The 18,630-nt window shown below is 45.9% G+C and overlaps 1 long non-coding RNA gene across 1 annotated transcript in view; it reads right to left on the bottom strand.

The window, feature by feature from the left end:
- The window catches only part of LOC139082821 (uncharacterized), a 44,393-nt gene extending 28,946 nt beyond the window's left edge, over positions 1–15,447 (bottom strand). The window contains exons 1-2 of the long non-coding RNA XR_011539084.1: positions 14,947–15,447; positions 8,413–8,545 (exon numbers count right to left, since the gene is read on the bottom strand). This is a non-coding gene — a long non-coding RNA (uncharacterized lncRNA). The remainder of the gene's footprint in view (positions 1–8,412; positions 8,546–14,946) is intronic.
- Positions 15,448–18,630: the final 3,183 nt, after the last annotated feature.

Genomic DNA, 18,630 nt, shown 5'->3' with positions numbered 1-18,630 from the left:
TGACGAGTGGTGTAGTTCCATGCCCAGGAACCGAACCTGGGCCACTGAAGCAGAGCAAACTGAACTTAACCCTAGGCCACCAGGGCTGGCCTTCATATATTTATTCTTAATTCTTAGACAAAGAAGAAATTCTTCAATAAAGGAATACACTGGGCTTTGTTTTGGGAAAATTCCTCCGTATTAGTTTCAAAGCTTCTATTTGTCTCTTTGAGGATTTTCTTCATTTGACCTCTATGAGGCGTTACAGTTTTGATTTCCATGATGATGTTTTTAATTTGTAGGATGGCTAATTGGTCCTTTCTTATCTCTCTCTATCCTTGTCTCTTTTGATTTCATAACTGTTTCTTTCCGTGGATGTCATTCCTCTGTTTTCTCTTAAAGTATCCTATTATGGGTTGAATTGTGTTCCTCCAAAAGGACAGGTTGAAGTCCTAGCCCCCAGGACCTCAGAATATGACCTTATTTGGAAATAGGATTGTTGCAGACATAATGGGTTAAGATGAGGTCATCCAGGTGGGCCCCTAATCCCATATGACTGGTGTCCTTATAAAAAGGGGGAAATTTGGAAAGACAGACATGCACAGAGGGAAAATGACGTGAAGATGCAGGAATATGGCCATGTGACGATGGAGGCAGAGACTGGAGTGATGAATCTACAAGCCAAGGAATGCCAAGGACTGCTGGCAACACAGGAATCTAGGCGACAGACAGGGGAAGATTCTCCCTCAGAAAGACCAGCCCTGGTGTGGGGCTTCTGGCCTCCACTGCTTTAAGAGCTTTAAGCCACCAAGGCTACCGTGCTTTGTTTCAGCCGCTGCAGGAAACTAACGCAAATCCTAAGCACCCCTTACTTCAGTGGACCTTCTCTATGGCTTTGTGGTGGCCTCGCCTCATGTGCGTTTTGGAATTCTGGTTTGCAGACTCATCTTGTGTGGGAGCACTTTCTCTCTCCCCTGCCCATCCTTCTCTGTCCGGCAGTTTGTGTTGTCCCAAACCAGCACCTTCCTCATTCCACCAGGCCTGAGACGGAACTAGAACTAGGTCTCAGGCTGGCACCCAGAACCCCTGCTCCACAGCGATGAAGACAGATTCCACCTCTGGCCAGCAGGAGGCGTGGCCCAGCCCTGGCCATGCAGCTGTACCCACTCCCTTCAGCATCTGGCAGCTCAACAGAAGCCCCCATGCCCAACAGTGGTAAGCAGCATGTCTTTTCAGCTTCCTCTTATGGGGACCCCACCTTGCCCAGGGTCCCAAAGGTGGGCTTGGCTCCTGTCCCCCGCTTGTCATGGGCTACCCTTTGCCCCGTCACGTGCCAGCTCCCTCTGAATCCAGATTTCAGCAGATTCACAGCTTCAGGCCCATGCATGACTTGTGTTTCCAAATCATTTCTGATCCGTGACAATGTCTGTCTTGCTTTGCAGAGCGGCTCTGCCTTTTCCATTTCTGAATATGCATATGGGGGCGGGGGAGGAGGGTGCTGAAATGCACTGGCGAGTTTTAAACAAGGAATAGAAAAATCAGCATTGTGGTTTTTTAAAGATTGCTCTGGCTACAGAGTGGACACAGCAGGGAAGGAGTGTGGGAGTGGAGGCTGCACAACAGCTCACACGGGTGAGGGCTGAGACTTGGAACAGGGTTGTAGAAGCGTTTCAGAGATCTCAAAGAACTGGCAGCTCTTGGTGATTCAGTGAGGAGGGGACAGCAAGGAGTAGGCAGGTCAGGAGTGCTGACCTGGCTGACAGATTTATAGTGAGAGGGAGGAGAAAACAAGGTGTGCAGCTTTGGGCAGGCAGAGGAAAGAAATACGGGAGGATCAGCTGGGGGCATGACAAGCTGAGGTGTCTGGAACATCTGTGATGAGCTAATAGGCAGTTGGAGACGACAATGCTGATGTGTGAGCTTGAACTTCACCACCTCCTCAAGGCTTTCCCTGACTTTCTGTGCTGGACACCATCAGATGACTCCTCCAGTGTCTTCCCTTGTCCACCTGCTCTGTGCTCGGGGCCTGAATGCATGCCTCCACCAATGGACAGCTGGCTTCCATTTTGTATTAGTCAGCTAAGGGGCTGCCAAAACAAGGACCACAGGCTGGTGGGCGTAAACAGCTGACATTTAATTTTCACAGTTCCAGAGGCTGGAAGTCTGAGATTAAGGTGCCTGCAGGGTTGGATCCTTCTGGAGCTTCTCTCCTTGGCTTGCAAATGGCCATCTTCTCCGTGTGTCCTTACACGGTCTTCTCTTTGTGTTGTCAGTGTCCTAATCAATTTTTAGATGGACACTCATTAGATTGGATTAGGAACCACCAACCTATATGACCACATTTTAACTTAATCATCTCTTTGAAGATCCTATCTCCAAGGACAGTCACTTCTGAGGTATTGGGGGTGAAGCCTTCAACATATGAATTTTAGGGGTCAGAGTTCAGCCCATAACACAGTTGGATCAGTCACTGGGAGGCATCAACAGGAGATGGGCAGGAGGTCAGGCATGTATTCCCAGCTTCCCCCTGCCAGGCTGCAGCTGCTCAATAACCCTGTTTCTTGACCTACAGCGGAAGCTGCGTGAGGCGCCTCTCCGACAGCCTCAGCTCTCCCTGGGCTCTGGCAAGGCGACCCCCTCAGCTGGGTGAAGCAATAGCTCCCACTGTGGCCAGGCCCCAGGTGCTGCACTGCCCTTTGTCCACTCTGCCAACGCTGCCCACACCTCTGTGGTTTATCCCTTCATCAACCTGTATTGTGTTTCCCCTGAAATGTGCCCCGTTTCCTGCTTGAGTGATAACTGCCAACCCACTTTCAAATGTCCTGCTGCTCTAGGCTAATTTCTACACAAACCTTATAACCGGCTAAAATCTGTCACAAATCTGTGATCTCAGAGGAGCAGGCCCTCCTGGAAACCTCAGGGTACATCCCCTGTGGTGGACAGCATTTTCCAGAGACTGAGAGGTGGGTCTATGTGCCCTGCCTGAAATCTGGACCCACCTTCCCAGCAGCCCTGACCAGTGGAAATCGTGAACAGACTGACTTCCAAGTTCAGACATCCATAGGCAATAAAGCAGACCCTGACCTAAACATCACGCCTTATACAAAATGGACACTAAATGGATCATGGGCTTAAATGGAAATGTGAATCTATAAAACTTTTAGGAAAAAACATCAGAGAAAATCGAGGCAAAGACTGTAACTAGGTAAAGACTTTTTAAAGTTGACACTGAAAGCACCACCCATAAAAGGAAAATCCAGAAGTTGTACCTAATTAAAATGTAAAGCATTTGCTCTGTGAAAGACACTATGAAGAGGATGAAAAGAAAAGCTATTGACTGGGAAGAATACTTGCAAACCACACACCTGACAGAGGAGTGGCATCTAGAATATATAAAGAACATTCACAATTCAACAAGACCAAAAAATTCAACTAGAAGATGCCAGAGACATGAAGGGACACTTCACCTAATGAGATATACAGATGACACATAAGCACATGAAAATGTTCCACATCATTAGCATTAGAGAAATGCAGATTAAGACTATGATGAGATACCACCACACACCTATGGTAAGCAGGAAAATAAAAAACAGTGTAATGCCAAATGCTGGAGAGAAGGCGGCAGGAATGTAAAACGGTGCAGCCACTCTGGAAAAGCGTTTGGCAGTTTCTTATAAAACTAAACATGCAACTACCAGACTAACCAGCAACCAAACTCCTGGGCACACTCCCCCAAGAAATGACAAGCTATGTTTATACAAAAGCCTCTAAACAAATGTTCACAGCAGCTTTATTTGTTTTTAACCTTTTTCTTTTTGAGGAAGAATAGTCCTGAGCTAACACCTGCTGCCAATCCTCCACTTTTTGCTGAGGAAGACTGGCCCTGAGCTAACATTCGTGCCCATCTTCTTCTACTTTATATGTGGGACGCCTGCCACAGCATGGCTTGACAAGCAGGGTGTAGGTCCGCACCTGGGATCTGAACCAGTGAACCCCAGGCCACTGAAGTAGAACATGTGAACTTAACCACTATGCCACCAGGCTGGCCCCCACAGCAGCTTTATTTGTAATACCAAAAACTGGAAACAACTCAGAGGCCCTTCAACAAACTGTGGTCCTTCCACGCCATAGAATGCTACTCAGCAGTAAGAAGGAATGATTTATTGACATACACAACAGCTTGGCTGGATCCCAAGGCCATTATCCAAAGTCAGGAGAGCCAATCCCAAAAGGTTACATACTACATGATTCTGTCTCTCTGCCTCTCTTTTTCTCTCTCTGTCTCCCTTTATCTCTCTGTTTCTCTGTCTCTGTCTCCCTCTGTCTCTGTTTCTCTCTCTTCTCCCCCTCTCTCTGTCTCTCTGTCTCCCTTTGTCTCTTTCTGTCTCTGTCTCTCTGTGTTTCCCTCTGTCTGTCTCTCTGTTTCTCCCTATCTCTCTCCCTTTGTCTCTGTCTCTCTGTCTCCCTCTGTCTGTCTTCCTTTATTTCTCTCTGTTTCTGTCTCTCTCTCTTCTCCCTCTCTCTGTCCATCTACCTCTGTCTCTGTCTTTCTGTCTCTTTCTGTCTCTCTTCTTCCCCTCTCTGTCTCTCTGTCTTTGTCTGTCTGTCTTGGGACCCTCACCCTAGGAATCTAGGCACCATGCTGTGAGGAAGCCCATGCCACATGGGGTGGGTGTTCTAGCCAACAGTCTCAGCTAGATCCCAAGATGACAACAGCATTGTCAGTGAGACACAGGAGTGGCAAAGCCTCCAGATGACCCAGTCCCAGCACTGAGTCACTCCAAGCCTTCGAGTCTTCCAGCTGGTGCCCCAGCTGTTGCAGAGCCATGGCTGTCCCGAGCCACAGAGCTGTGAGAGATAATAGAGGAAAACCACTGTTTTAAGCCACTAAGGTTTGGGAGCTTTGTTCCCCAGGCTGAGTCAGCCCTCCCTGCCCTCCTCTGAATCAGGCCTGCTGTCCCTGAGGCATCTCACATTCTGCTCCCCTGCTCACATCTGGCCTGCCACTCAGCTCCATCTCCTAGTGAACGCAGGTGGGAGGGCCGTGTGAGCAGCTGAACAAGTCTCCTTGCTTCCCTCCCAGCTGGAAGACTGTGCGCTCCCCATCCCCTTACAGACCTCAAGTGAAAAAGGTAAATCTCCATGTGAACATTCCTGTTCTTCGTGTGTGCTGCCGAGACTCCCTCCAGGAGGGAAGCAGCACAAACCATCTTGTCCACGTCCTTTGCCCTCCCCACCCCACCCAAAGTCCCGTGTTGGGCTCTGGGCCCCTCACTGGGAGGGGGGCAGGGGACCGAAGAGACCACCCTGGAAGAGCTGGAAAAGAGCAGCTGTTGGGGGCTTTGCCCATTGTCTCCCAGATGACGCAGGGGAGTCCCAGGCAGGGGAACAAGTGGTCTGGGGGCCCAGGCAGGGGTCTGCGTGGGGGTGACCCAGGACAGCAGGCCCAGCCCAGAACCAAGATGGCTGTTCTCTCAGGCAGAGACACACAGGGATTGTTGAGGGGCTCCTGAGGGCTGCTGCAGACAGGACTCTGCCCTTGAGGCCTGTGCCGACCTGGGCCTAGAGAGCTTCCCAAGCCTGGAGGTCTGCGGATCACAGGCTGGCGTGTCAAGAACTTCAAAGGCAACCTCCTCTTGGTGCTGTAGAGATCTGTCGGCTTCTTGGGGACCCACAGAAATCTTAAAGGGTTTCATCAGAGAAAGACCCAGGAGATGTAAATAAACCCACCTCTTCCTTCATTAGAAGCGGAACAGCCTGCTATCTGCATACACATGGGATTTTAAAATATCATCTTTGCTGATCCACGAGGAGCGCCCACAGCAGCACAAAGGAGCCCACTCCACGATGGGTGGCCTCCTGTCAAGGCTGGCGGGTGGTAAGGGGCACTTGGCCAGCTGGATTATGCCTGCCTGGCCTGGGGCTTGGAGAAGGTGCTTTCCCTGTGAATCCTCCCTTGACTTCAGTCTGGAAACACTGTGCCTGGCCCTGTTTCCTGCAGACAGGCCCTCCTAGGCCAGCATTTACAGCCTGGCACTCCCCTCACTCATGCCAACTTCAGGGAGAAGCCGCAGAGACGTGACTTAGGAATCCACTTCCAGCAAGGCCACAGTGTCCCTGGGGCTTCAAATGCCACTGGAGAATAACCAGGGCACCCATGATGAAGCCACCCGAGTCAGGGGCACCTTGATAAGTACCCAATCAGGACCCTGAAGTCCTCACGACTGCATGAGGTAGTCACTAGGTGGAGCCCCATTTTATAGGTAAGGAGATGGAGGTTGAAAGAAGTGACCTGCCAGGCATGGGCTGGTGTCTGACACCCTGACCTGGTAGGGATCTGTATGGCCTTTCTACAGGTGGGCTTACTGAGGTCCAGAGAAGGCAGAAAAGAAGGTCAAGGCCACACAGCCTTGTGCGGCAGCAGTAGGAGCTGACAATCTGAGCGGCTGTTTGATGAACACGTTTGTCAATTTGGTGTCATGTCAAGGCCATGAGGGCCCAGCTTCTAAGCTTAGGCAAGCTGCCTAGGGGCTCACCACCCTATCTTCACTTTTACTCCCATTTTTACAAGAAGCAATTGAGGCTTAGAAGAGTTAAATAACACTGTCAAGTTAATACAACTATTAAAGTGGCAGAGACAAATTTGTCTATTCAAAACCTATGCTCTTAACCACTGCGCCATCCTACAAATTTGAAACTTATTATGAGCTCCAAAGTTTACAGAAGCATTCTGGGGCAGACTATTTCCTTGGCTTCAAAAGGCGAAAGAAACTCCTACCCTCTCAGCTTCTTTGACAATCATTTGTTTTCCACTGAGTCTGAGATCAAATGCTCGTGGGGGCAGACTCAGATTGAACCTCATTTGTAAATTGGAACAGTATCTTCTACCCTCTACCTCACATGCACATTGTGAGGATATAAGGAAATGATGTGCATGACAGAGCTCTGGAAACTATATAGCAATTTCTTTACAAATGTAAGGCATCAATGGGTTGTACTGCCTCCACTTATATCCTTACTCTTTGCTAGATACTGGAGTAAATGCATTATATACAATTGTTCCCTTAATCCTCACCATAATTCTGTGAAGCAGCATTGTAATCCCATTTTAAAGATGAGGAGACTGAGACTCAGAGTGTTTAACTTGCCCTGACTTGGGCAGTCAATAAGTGACTGAGCTGGAGTTATTACCTATTTATGCCTGGAACCCTAATGAGGGGATATTAACAATATATCTATATCTAGATCTATATATCTATCTACGAATGTTCACATAATATATACATGAAATTTATAGTATCGGCCCAATGTTTAGAGAGAAGCTGCTACTGGGAGATACTTTAGGACCCAAAAGATGACAGCTGACTGCACACATGGCTCAACAATGAGTCTTGAGAAGCAGGTAAAGTAGGCCAGTGGTTTCTCTGTGTTTATTAAATTGTGATTCTTGGAATCCCGTGTCAGGATAGAGTGCTTGATAAAAATGCAGATTCTTGAGCCTCTTCTCAGAGAACTGAGTGTGGTCCATGAACACACATTTTTAACAAGCTCTACAAGTGATTTTATTCAAATTAGAGTTTGAGATTGCATAAAGTAATGGGCACTCTGGCTCTATCCCTGGTTGTTTTTATTTACAGAATTTTTAAAGTTCCTCTTCTAAATGGAGGAAAAATAACTTCTCTGGAACAATAATGTTTTAATTTCATAATATGAATTATGAAAGAGTACATTAATGTAGCTCTTGTGTGTAAAATCTCCCAGCCAGGCAGCCAGGCATTCATAAATGTATTTTGTCCACCAACAGGCCATCAACTCCATTCTCATTTAAACATCAATTAAAAGAAAAGGTATAATTGGTCACAAGATTAATTTCCTCCAGGTAAGGAAGCACCAGCTAGTCATATGTGGGGGCCACTTGCTTGTTAATAGCTCCTTCTGTAAATAAATTACAAGATTAAACCACTGGATCTAAATGAACCATTACGCAAGTTGTTAGAAGCAAAGACTTTCGCTTTGAGCTGTATAAAGGTTTCTGAAATCATTTCTAATCCACAAGAGGAAAAGTTACTTTTCCTTAGAAGACTCATGGTATTTTATTCATATCAAAAACAGATTATAGAGACTTTTGTAGACTACTCATTCAACGTAATGGACTTTCATCAGTACTAAGTTTTTTCTAAAGAACACGGAAGTGATTCATTGCAAAGTAGCCTCAATGGAGTCTCACTTAAGAAAAATGTATCTCAAGGAAACCTCTGAACAGTGTCAAAAATATTAGATTAATAATATATTTATTAATAGAAGCTATTTTGGTAAATAGTTAGTAGGATTGGGGGGTGTTTTAAAAGGCACCCAGGATTTGTTCAATCAGGTGTGGTAAGACATACAGACATGAAAATGACTGTCATGAAGGAAGAAGTTTATACTCACAGATCCCTGGAAACAGGAGGCATGCCACTCCATGCAGTGCCACTCCATGCAAGGCGACTCCTGGAAGCACCAGGCTTGGCCAGGAGGCAGAGGAAGCAGGGGAAACTATGTGCAAGAGCCTTTTTGGTGGTTTCTGTGGGAAAAGCAAGGCAAAGCAGGATAAGCAGGCTTAAAATTGGTTAGTTTGAATAATTTCAGTGGACTCTGGAGTGTAGGGGCTGTTTCTAGTTGTCTGGTACCTGACCTTGGGGTGATTAAAGGAGGGAGATAGTGGCTTGCTCAGCATGTGATAGCTTAAAAAAGGAGAAGGTTGAGGGTATGGGCTCAGATTTCGCTCTGTTTGCATATGAAAGGAGCACTCTGGATATTTGCCAACTCTAGGAATTAGCTAATCCTAGGAAGGGGAGACCCTCCAGGGTCAGCAAGGCCCTAATATGTCAAGGCAACAGAAAATACAGAAAATAACAAACATGATTAATACAGAGGAAGTTCTTGTGAGGTTGCTATAAAACAGGACAGATTCTTAACTCATACGTTAGATGTACTTGTAGCATGTGTGGGTGGGTGGTTTCCTATATACCAGCACCATTCTGAGGTAATGTGTTAATGTTCTATCACTTCTCAAGGAGTTAAAGGGCACTTTTTAAAACAATAGCTTTACATTCCTAATACAATAAGTATTATAATGCGTTTTTCATTTAAAGCAAGAAAAACATTAAATTCTATAGCAACATTTGGCATCCAGGTTCATCTGTTCTGAAATTCTGTGTGGCCAAACAGAAGTAATAATTAGTTTTTTCCTTGGAACAGCAAAGACTTGAACATCATGAGTTAAGGACAGAGGAGACCTGAGAAAGCTGTAAACCTGAGGAAGTGCACATCTCAACAGTTGCCACCATGGGCACGGAGGCAAGGGGTGAGCTAAGATTCCATTGGTTTCTTGATGAAAGGAAACCTCTCCCACACAGAGCTAAAGCTGTCCAAAGAACCTCTGAAAAAAGTGGAACTGGGTAAAGGGCCCAGCTGTGGAGTAGAAGGGATCAGAATGTAGACAAAAGGGACAGGAAGGAGGAGTCAGAGAAAGCATAGAAGGAGGCCTTTGAGCACAGCATTCCCCCATTTTCCAAATGTCCCCATCCAGTCAGAAAGGTGGTTTTCCTTTTACCTTCCTGGAACACTTATGATAGATCTTATGTTCCTTGGAAGTCTGGCTTCTAGTACCACAGAAACTTAGGAGGGTGACTGAAAGGCCTCAACATGAAGGGTAGCAGTGGTATAGCATGAGTTGTTTCAGCACTGGTAGTATGAACAAGGTTACCCACTTGGTTTATGTTTCCAATTTTATGCATTAAAAACCAACAACAACACAGTTGAATATCCTTGAGAGGAGTGTATTAGTTAGGACTCTTTAGGTTACAAGTGACAAATCCAATGCCAAATAGCTTAATCAGAAAACAAAGTCTTAGGGGTTTGCTGGCTTCAGGTACAGACAGACTCAAGGATTAGAATTGTCTTTTCCAAGTCTCACCCTACCAGAAGATGTGGAACTCTGGTAGGCCAGAGCACTCGTGCTTGGAAACCCCAAGGTGCTCACCAGATGAGGATGATCACTCCTGTAGGTTCTCCCGGGTAAGGACAAAGAGGCAGAATTTTGAAAGTTGACCAGAGAAACAAATTGCTTGGTGGACACTGGGATCATGAAATCAGGAAGCCCTGATTTTTCTTTTTAAGTTGTCTAATAACTATTTATTGGCCACCTAGTTTGTGTTAGTTACTGAGGACGTAGCAGAGAATAAACCAAGGACAGTCTTTGCCTTCAAGTTGCTCCAAGTCTGGTAAAGGCTAATTGGACGTTAAAATGATAAGAACAGATCCTTTTTTTGATCTTAGCAAGGGGCAAAAACGATTATGGGGAAAGGGAGGGACTAGATAAGCTTCAGCCATAGGCATTCTGTGAGCCAGGCAATGACAGTGGGGGACCTGACAACATCTCTTGGACGAGTCTGCTGTTCCAGTGAAATTTTCTCTCTCTGCGAATGAACTTGGCTTCTCCATTGTTATAACACCCTTGTGTCTACAAGCCTTGATTTCAGGAAGATCATCCACAGGAATCAATGCCATTAACTCACTGTTGTAATTTGATAACTCAGTCAGCACTGCTAGACCCTGTGGAGAGTTTGCAGTGGAGGGTGAAGGAGATTCATGATCCAAAGACTGGTATGACAGAAGCACTCTCTTGTGAGAGATACGACGGCTAACAGATGTGGCTACAGGACAAGAGGTGCCCTCAGCGTATGAGGCATATCAGTAAGGTGACTCTTCACAAGACTCTTAGGAATGCTAAAGATTATTTTTAAATGGTTTTCAGACATAAAATTGTGATAGTCACGTCACTTCTCTGTGCTTTGGCTTGCTCATCAGCAAAATAATTTCCTGGACGTCACTAAAAGCTCTGGGCTCCAAAATTTCATGATTCCAGGGAGGCTTCAGGGATGCAATGGAACTTGCATTCATTTGTAGCCAGAAGCTGTGGGTCAGAGAGTATCTTCTACCTGTTCGCTGCATCACTTCAGGCCAGTGGTTCTGAACTAGGGGTGATTTTGTCCCCCAGAGGACATCTGACAATGTCTGGAGACATGTTTGGTGTTACAGTTGGAAGAGGTGGTGCATCTAATGGGTGTATCCATGAATGTTGCTAAACATCGGGCAACACACAGGACACAGCCCTGCAACAAAAATCATCCAGCCCAATAATACTTAGGTTTGGAAACCCTGCTTTAGACCAGTCACTTTAATCTTGGCTTCTGCCTTTGTTGAATACTGTTTTTTGAGGATAGTAAATGAGATAGCTGTGACTGCACACTGTAAATGATAAAGCGTGGCAACATTTGTGGTCATAAATAAGAGTGTTGCCTTCACAGTGACAGCTTCAGAAAGGGAGGTCTGTAGGTGGGGCAAACAAAGGCAGCTGGGGCACAACAAGGAGGGCAGACCACTGAAATGTTGCCACCTGGGAGGTGTTACAACGTACAAAATACTGCTTCCTTGACCCTCTAGTTACTATCCACTTCCCCTCCTTTATTTGTGGCCTCTGGTGGAATTTCCTGGAAGGCACAGCAGACACTGACATCTCTGAGATCCTCTGCTTTAAAGTTAGAGAGACAAGTGTGAATCCTGCTTTACCATTTCGTGTGACTTAACTTTTCTGGCACCCAGATTAAGATATGTATAATATTTCCTCCTTCATAAGGCTATCCTGAGGCTTCAAAGAAATATTACATGTTAAGCCAGAGCCTGTGATCACAGAACGAATGGGCACCTTCATCACTGTTATTTTCTGCACTCAGTGCTACATGGTCACTTTAAGCATTTTTCCTTTTTAATTTTCTGTCACTCATCTCTTTCTCCACCTGAGCAAAATTTCATCATGACTTTCTTATGGGCAAATCAGTACCTGTTATTCTTCTCTAGTTAAACCCAGGGAGATTAAGATACAAATAATAAAGTTTCAAACAAAGTTACATAAGCAATACAACAAAAATCCTACCTGCCTGCAAAAAAGGGGAAGTTATTATCTACAGGTTGCAGAATTTTGTCGCTTAAAAGGATCCTATAGCTCAGGGATTCCCTGCCTACTTTTACATCTCCTGAGGAGCTTTTAAAATACAAAATCTAGAACTCTATCTCAGTTCTTTTTTTTTTGAGGAAGATTAGCCCTGAGCTAACTACTGCCAGTACTCCTCTTTTTGCTGAGGAAGCCTGGCCCTGAGCTAACATCCATGCCCATCTTCCTCTACTTTATATGTGAGATGCCTACCACAGCATGGCGTGCCAAGTGGTGCCATGTCAGCACCTGGCATCCACACCGGCGAGTCCTGGGCTGCCAAGAAGCAGAACATGCGAACTTAACTGCTTCGCCACCGGGCCGGCCCCTATCTCAGTTCTTCTGAATCAGAATCTCTGGCATAAGGCCCAGAAGTATGCATTTCCTAAAAGCTCCCTTGGTTCTGAGATGTGTGGCCAGGTTTGGAGACCATTGGTCAGAACTTTACCAGAATGCCATTCAATTTCTTCCAACCCAGAAATTCTATTGTTCTTTGACATTCCCAAAGAAACAACACTGACAATAGTTGCTACTGGGGCTTGTACTATTTGTGGGGTTATATAGTCAAGGCCTAACTGTGACATTAACTTGTGGGATCGACTGGGAAATAAACCACCATATATAACATTCCTTACATGGAAAAAAGTTTGCAAAGTTCCAAATAATAAGCAAAAAATGTAAACTTCTGAAACAAGTTCTTGCTTTATCTTAGGGTTCAGGTAAAACTTAGAAGACTCAGATGATGCTTTCCAAAAAAAGTACAAACATTTTGAAAGGGTGATTGCGATTCATATTTTGCCCACGGGGGGGTCACGCAAATCAGTACTTCACAGTATTTTCTTGCGATAAATTTGTTTATGTATTTATTCCTAGCGCTTTTTTCTCCCTCCACAAATCCAGGTCATCTTCACAATTTATAACTTGAGTTAAAGAGGTCATTTTTCAAGTTGTCTTTATAAAGATAATTTCAGTCTGGTCTTGTTCTTCTAAACCTTTCATTACTATTCAAATTTTGATGTCTGTGGTAGATTAGAGTTCCTATTTTATTTTCAGAGATTTAATATACTTTCCCCAAACTCATTACTTTACAACTTAAGCATCTGAAACCAAGAGAGATGAGGTAATTTTATTCAGAATCAAAGTTAGTTGCTGATATTCCCAAACTTGAAAAACACGATTTTGGTTTCCTAAAATATCATATTGAAAACATGATGACAATTATTTTTAGTAAAATGTAAACAATGATAATAGCTATCTTTTATTGTCTACCTATTCTGGGCCAAAATGTTATGGTACACGATTCTATTTAATCCCCCCCAAAGCAGCCTGGCAAGGCATATATCATCTTCATTGTCTGGCTGGGATGAGAAAGTTGAGTTCCAGATTTGATAGTCTGTCACAACTACCACGTGACTTTAGTGAGAAGACCTGGCAGTTGATCCCAAGTCCCTCAGGAGCCAAAGTCCGCAAGCGTTCCTCTGTACCACAATGCTTTCCTCCCATTTGGCTTTGAAATGAGTTTCTACTCTGGGTATCATATTTATCATCTCAAATTTCTTCCTAAATTACATATTTTATTTCCAAAATAAATATTTACGAACATAAAACTCTATCTTAACAGGAAGCAGAGAATTAAAAATCACACAATCACCATGAAAGCTTCTGGTGATCTTCCTAAGGGAAAGAGAAGCTGTGGTTTGCAAGAGCTCATGCAGGGACCCCTTACCAGCAGTTTGCGGGTCTCTGGACCACAGGAGGGTGGGGAAGGCACTGGGATGGCAGAGCACAAAAATAAGCATTTGAAATCCCTTCATGAGCAAGTGTAATTGGAATAATTTGGGTTCATTGAATAATCTATAACATTCCCTTTATAAACGCCTTGTCCAGCCACTAAAAAGTCAGAAGAAGCCATGCAACTTTGCCACCACTAGATGACAGCGTTGGCTATGAAATGGAATTGCCCACTCTCAAGAGAACTCTAATGTTAATCAAGAGATTAAACACATGACTCCTGACAAGGAACTTGTGTTTTCCTTGGAAGAGACAAGACCTTTGTGAATAGCTACAGAATGTCACAAGAGTGTGCATTCATTTGTGACTAGTTGCAAATACGAAGGGTAGAGGTAACAGGGGCTATAAGATCTGAGAGAGAGAAGTAAATGTAAACCGGAGCGCACCGGGAAGCTTCCACAGATGTGGGACCCAGATGTGGGACTTTGCTCACGGTTATTTCTTCTCTCATCACTATGGGAGATTGTAAACGTCATTGCTTCTCTACTCTGTGTTTCTGATGATCCCGTGGGTGGCTGGATGTAGTGGGGTGTTCTAATGGGTGAGTAAGCAACGGCCAGGGTAGGAAGAGAGCAGGATCATTCCAGGGAGGAGGAATGACACGAGCACAAGCATGGAGGTGGAAATAAATACAGAGTTCAGATGAAGTGGAAGATTCATTTGGGGAAGAGTGGGAGCAGGCTGCGTAGGACACACATAGTATAGGAGCAGAAATGACAAAGAGGAGCCTTGGAACTCACCCTCCCTTCTAAATTTGCCTCTAAAAGAATGCCACTGTAGGAAGATGAACTGATTGGGTACTGGGGTCAGGTACTTATCTCGCTCTCTTGTAAACCATCATCTGAGCTTTCTTCCCTGTGTAATTCCTGTATCCTGGTCCTTTCGTCATTTTTCATGTTCCCTCCCCATCAAATCTCGATCTGGAGACCGCAGAGACACCCCCACCCCCACCCCCGCACTCAACAGAGAACTGGCTCCTGTTTGCCTTCAGATAGAGCAGGGGCTTCTGCTTCTGCTCTGATTCTGCCCCAAAGACCTGCTTTCCTCTGGTTGGCCGTTTTTAAAATAACCTGAATTTGTACTCGAGATGTTCAGCCAGTTTGTTCCCCTTAAAAACAAGTCCAAGCTCATGCTTTCACCTCAGTGAGAGAACGTCAGCCAACAAAGGCTGCTTCTCTCTTCCAGTCGTCGGAACAGCTGAGCGGCTGTTTCAGGGGTTTTCTCTTTTGCCCAAACGCCACCTAATAAAGTTCTGAAAGGCTGAAGAAAAAAGACCTTTCAGACTTCTAGGCCTTCAACGAGGTGCCCTGAGGAGAGCGCAGGATGGCGCCCAGGGGTGGCGAAGGGGGCTCCTCCTGGGTCCCACTTGGCACGGGGCAGTCCGCATCCCTGTCCAGCCGCTGATGTCGCCGGGTCGAAGCAGCTGGAGTCCACGGTCGCGAGGCCACCGGCCTCTCGGCGTTTCTCCAGCCTGTCAGCTTCCGGCCAGCCCACGCCAGCATCTGTCGTCAGGCAGAGAAGCCACAAAGGTGCTTGCTGCCAAGGACCAAGATGACGCAGAAACCGAAGAGGAAGACGACCTGCCGGTGCCGGAGGTCCACGGCCGGGGCCTTGTGGTGACCGCGGGAGCCTGGCTCCTCAGCCGCGTGGGCGTCAAGATCCGGGTCCTCCTGCCGGCGGCCGCTCGCTTCCGGCGGCCGCTTTCCCGCCAGCGCCGCCGCGGCCCCGGGCCTGGGCGAGGCGGACTCCTCCACCGCGGTGCGGGGGATGGAAGGAGCCGGAGAGGAGGTGCAGGTGAGGGGAACGTGCGTCGCTAACCCCGCTGGTGTCCGACTGCCAGGCTCTGGCAGAAGGCGAGCAGGGTCGACAGGAAAACGACGGCGCGGCTCTCACTCCGTTTCCCTGGGCGGAAATTCTGTGAGCCTGACTGGACTGAACTTCAGGATCTAGAGGCTCCCAGCTGGTTCATGGCTTCTCCTCGTCCTTAGGACAGATGTCCCCCAGTGTCACCCAGTCCCACACTTGCAAACATCTCACTCCTTGAGCTCACCCTGCTCCGTGCTGTGAGGCCCTGCTCATTTTGTTCTCTCTGCCTGGACTCCCTCCGTCCCCTTCCCCTTCTCAGCCCGGACTGCGCCGCGTGTTAGCTGAGACTCGGTCTTCAGCCCCCGCCCCACCGTCAGGGCCTCAGAGAAGCCTTCCCCACGCGTAGTCAGGTTCCTTATAATATGCTCTCCTAGGTGCTTTTCCCTCATAGCATTTTCCCTTCTCAGTTATATCCAATATGTGTGTGACTATTTGATTAATTTCTGTTCCTCCGACTAAAATGTAAATTCCTTGGTAACAGGGCCCATGCCTGCGTTTGCTCACGGTTATTTCTTCTCTCATCACTGTGGGAGATTGTAAACGTCATTGCTTCTCTACTCTGTGTTTCTGATGATCCCGTGGGTGGCTGGGTGTGGTGGGGTGAGGTGTTAAGAAGCTGAAAATTCAGAGATAAATTCTTTAAGATAGGAGCGCTCTAATCGTTTTAGCTTCATTCCGAGGTGCCGGAGAACAGGAACTGTACATTTTATTAGCATCACGTGCAGTACTGAGCCACTTGCACTCTGGGCCCTTGTAGGATATGGAAACAACAGGGTCTTCCAGTTGCACTGTTACAAATAAATGGCATGGGGCTATGATTGCTGTACCCAGTTTGTGAGACGAAGCTAAAAGCATTCAAGCCATTCTGAGAACATTTCTACAAACCATAAGACCCTTCCTGAAATCACTCTGCACAGTCATTAGGGCTTCTTGGTCAAGGCATATAGATTATTGCCTAGAGAAATAAAGCCATCATGGCAGTCTGGAACAAATGGCTTGAAATGGTCTTTTAGTTGCAAGAATGAAATTCAAGCCTTTGGACACAATTTTTAGCTCAGTCTTTGTTGCAGACGGTTCGTGAATGTGTTGTTTTCTGTGTGGCCAAGAGAACACAACAAGCATTTTGTGCAGTGATGACCGAATTTCCCTGTGGCCAGCCTACTGTGTGGGTAAGTCGTGTTGATGCCTTGTGAATGATTTCAATTCTTTTCTTGGCTTTGTGCTGGTAACCCCCTCCTAGTAAGCAGTGAGTCAGTTAATGATCTCATGTGGCTAATAGTGTGATTAGATCAGGAAAGACAGCATTGTTATGGGAGGTGGCTATTTGTATTTTATATTGTTCTTTCGGGTTTAGAGTGGTGTCAGATTGTATATTTAGAAAATGATTACACCCATATTTCCAAATCCACATTCTCTTCTAAAACCTTGCCATACACCCCTCAAGGGTTGAGGGCTTTGCTTCTCTTTCTGAAATTGGGTGGCATTTTGTGGCTGTCTTGGCAAAGAGAATGTGGGGAAAGTGACACTGTGATTTACAAGGTTAGATAAAAAATGTGACAAGACTTCCACCTGGTTTACTCTCTCTCTGGATGCTCACCCTTGCAATCAAGCTACCATGTTGTGAGGAAGCTCAAGCCACACCCAGGAGTAGGTTTATGAACCCACAGACCCAGCTAATGTCTCAGCCTACTGCCATTATCAACTCACATATGAGTGAGCCTTCAGTTGATTCTAGCCCCACCTTTGAGCTCTCCCAGATGATGCCGGGTAGAGCAGAGATGAGGGTTCCCAACAAAGCCCTGTCCAAATTGCAGGTTCATAAGCAAAATAACTGCAAATAACTGTTCCAAGACGCTAAGTTTTCAGGTGGCTTGTTACACAGCGCTAGATAACTGGAGAAATAGTCCTAAACAGGGAGCAAACCATTCTGTTTCAGCTTGCCTCTGTGCTTTTGTTGATGTTCTTTCTTGGGACCTAAATACTGTTTCTTTTCCTCCTTTCCTGTTCCTTTCACTTGTATAACTTTCCTGCTTATCCTTCTTGAATCAACTCAGGTGTTAATCTCTTTAGGAAGTCTTCCGTAATCCTTAGTCAAACGCCTCTGCTTTGTATGTGAATCTCAAGAACAGTCCTAGCGACATGCACTATCAGGATCCATTTGAGTATCTGATGTCTAAACCGGTTGGTGATTCATCTTTGTATTATTCATCTCTGTATGATTAGTCTTTGTACACCCCGGTACTAACATAGTGCCTGGCTCCACCATCTACTACCTGGATGAACTTAGGTAGGTTAATAAATGTATCCAAGATTCCCTTTCCTTATCTGTGAGAGGAGATAAAAGCTTCAACTCAGTGTTTTGTGAGGGTTAGAGGATAAAGTCATCTAAGGTGCTGGCACATAGTAAGTGCTACGTAAATGTAGCTATAACAATTGTTAGAGTAACCTCAAAATAGCAGGAAACTACCAGCATTCCAGAAGGCATATCCAACACACAATATTTTGAGATACATTAGTCAGAGTTCTTGACCCCACTTTCCTGCTCCTCCACTGGGCGGCTTGGATCCCATTTCCCTTCTGCCCAATATAATTTTATTTATCCACTGCCTGCAGAGGGAGGGCAAATATAGATTAGAAAGGGGACGTCAGTTGGATTGATGGATGGATTTTGAAACTCATAGCAGAAACAAAAGTCTTGAAAGCCAAGTGCTTGAGACAGATAAGGTACTTTACAATTCAAAAGCTTGGCTTTGGATATCAGAGTCCAAAGTCCTGAGGATAACAAGGCAGAGAGATTGTGCCAAAATCAACAGAATGTATGATGAGGTAAGAGTTAATGAGAGACCCAAATCCTGCCCTGTGTCTCCTCACTCCCACCTCCCAAACAGAAGGGAATTGGTGCATGATATCCCAGGGTACCGAAGTGTAGCCAGGGGAGACTGGAAGCGTGTCAGAAG

The sequence above is a fragment of the Equus przewalskii genome, chromosome 4, assembly GCF_037783145.1.
Source record: "Equus przewalskii isolate Varuska chromosome 4, EquPr2, whole genome shotgun sequence".
Taxonomy (NCBI): domain Eukaryota; kingdom Metazoa; phylum Chordata; class Mammalia; order Perissodactyla; family Equidae; genus Equus; species Equus przewalskii.
Note: the sequence above shows the minus strand (reverse complement) of the source record. Positions and strands in the feature narration are given on the sequence as shown.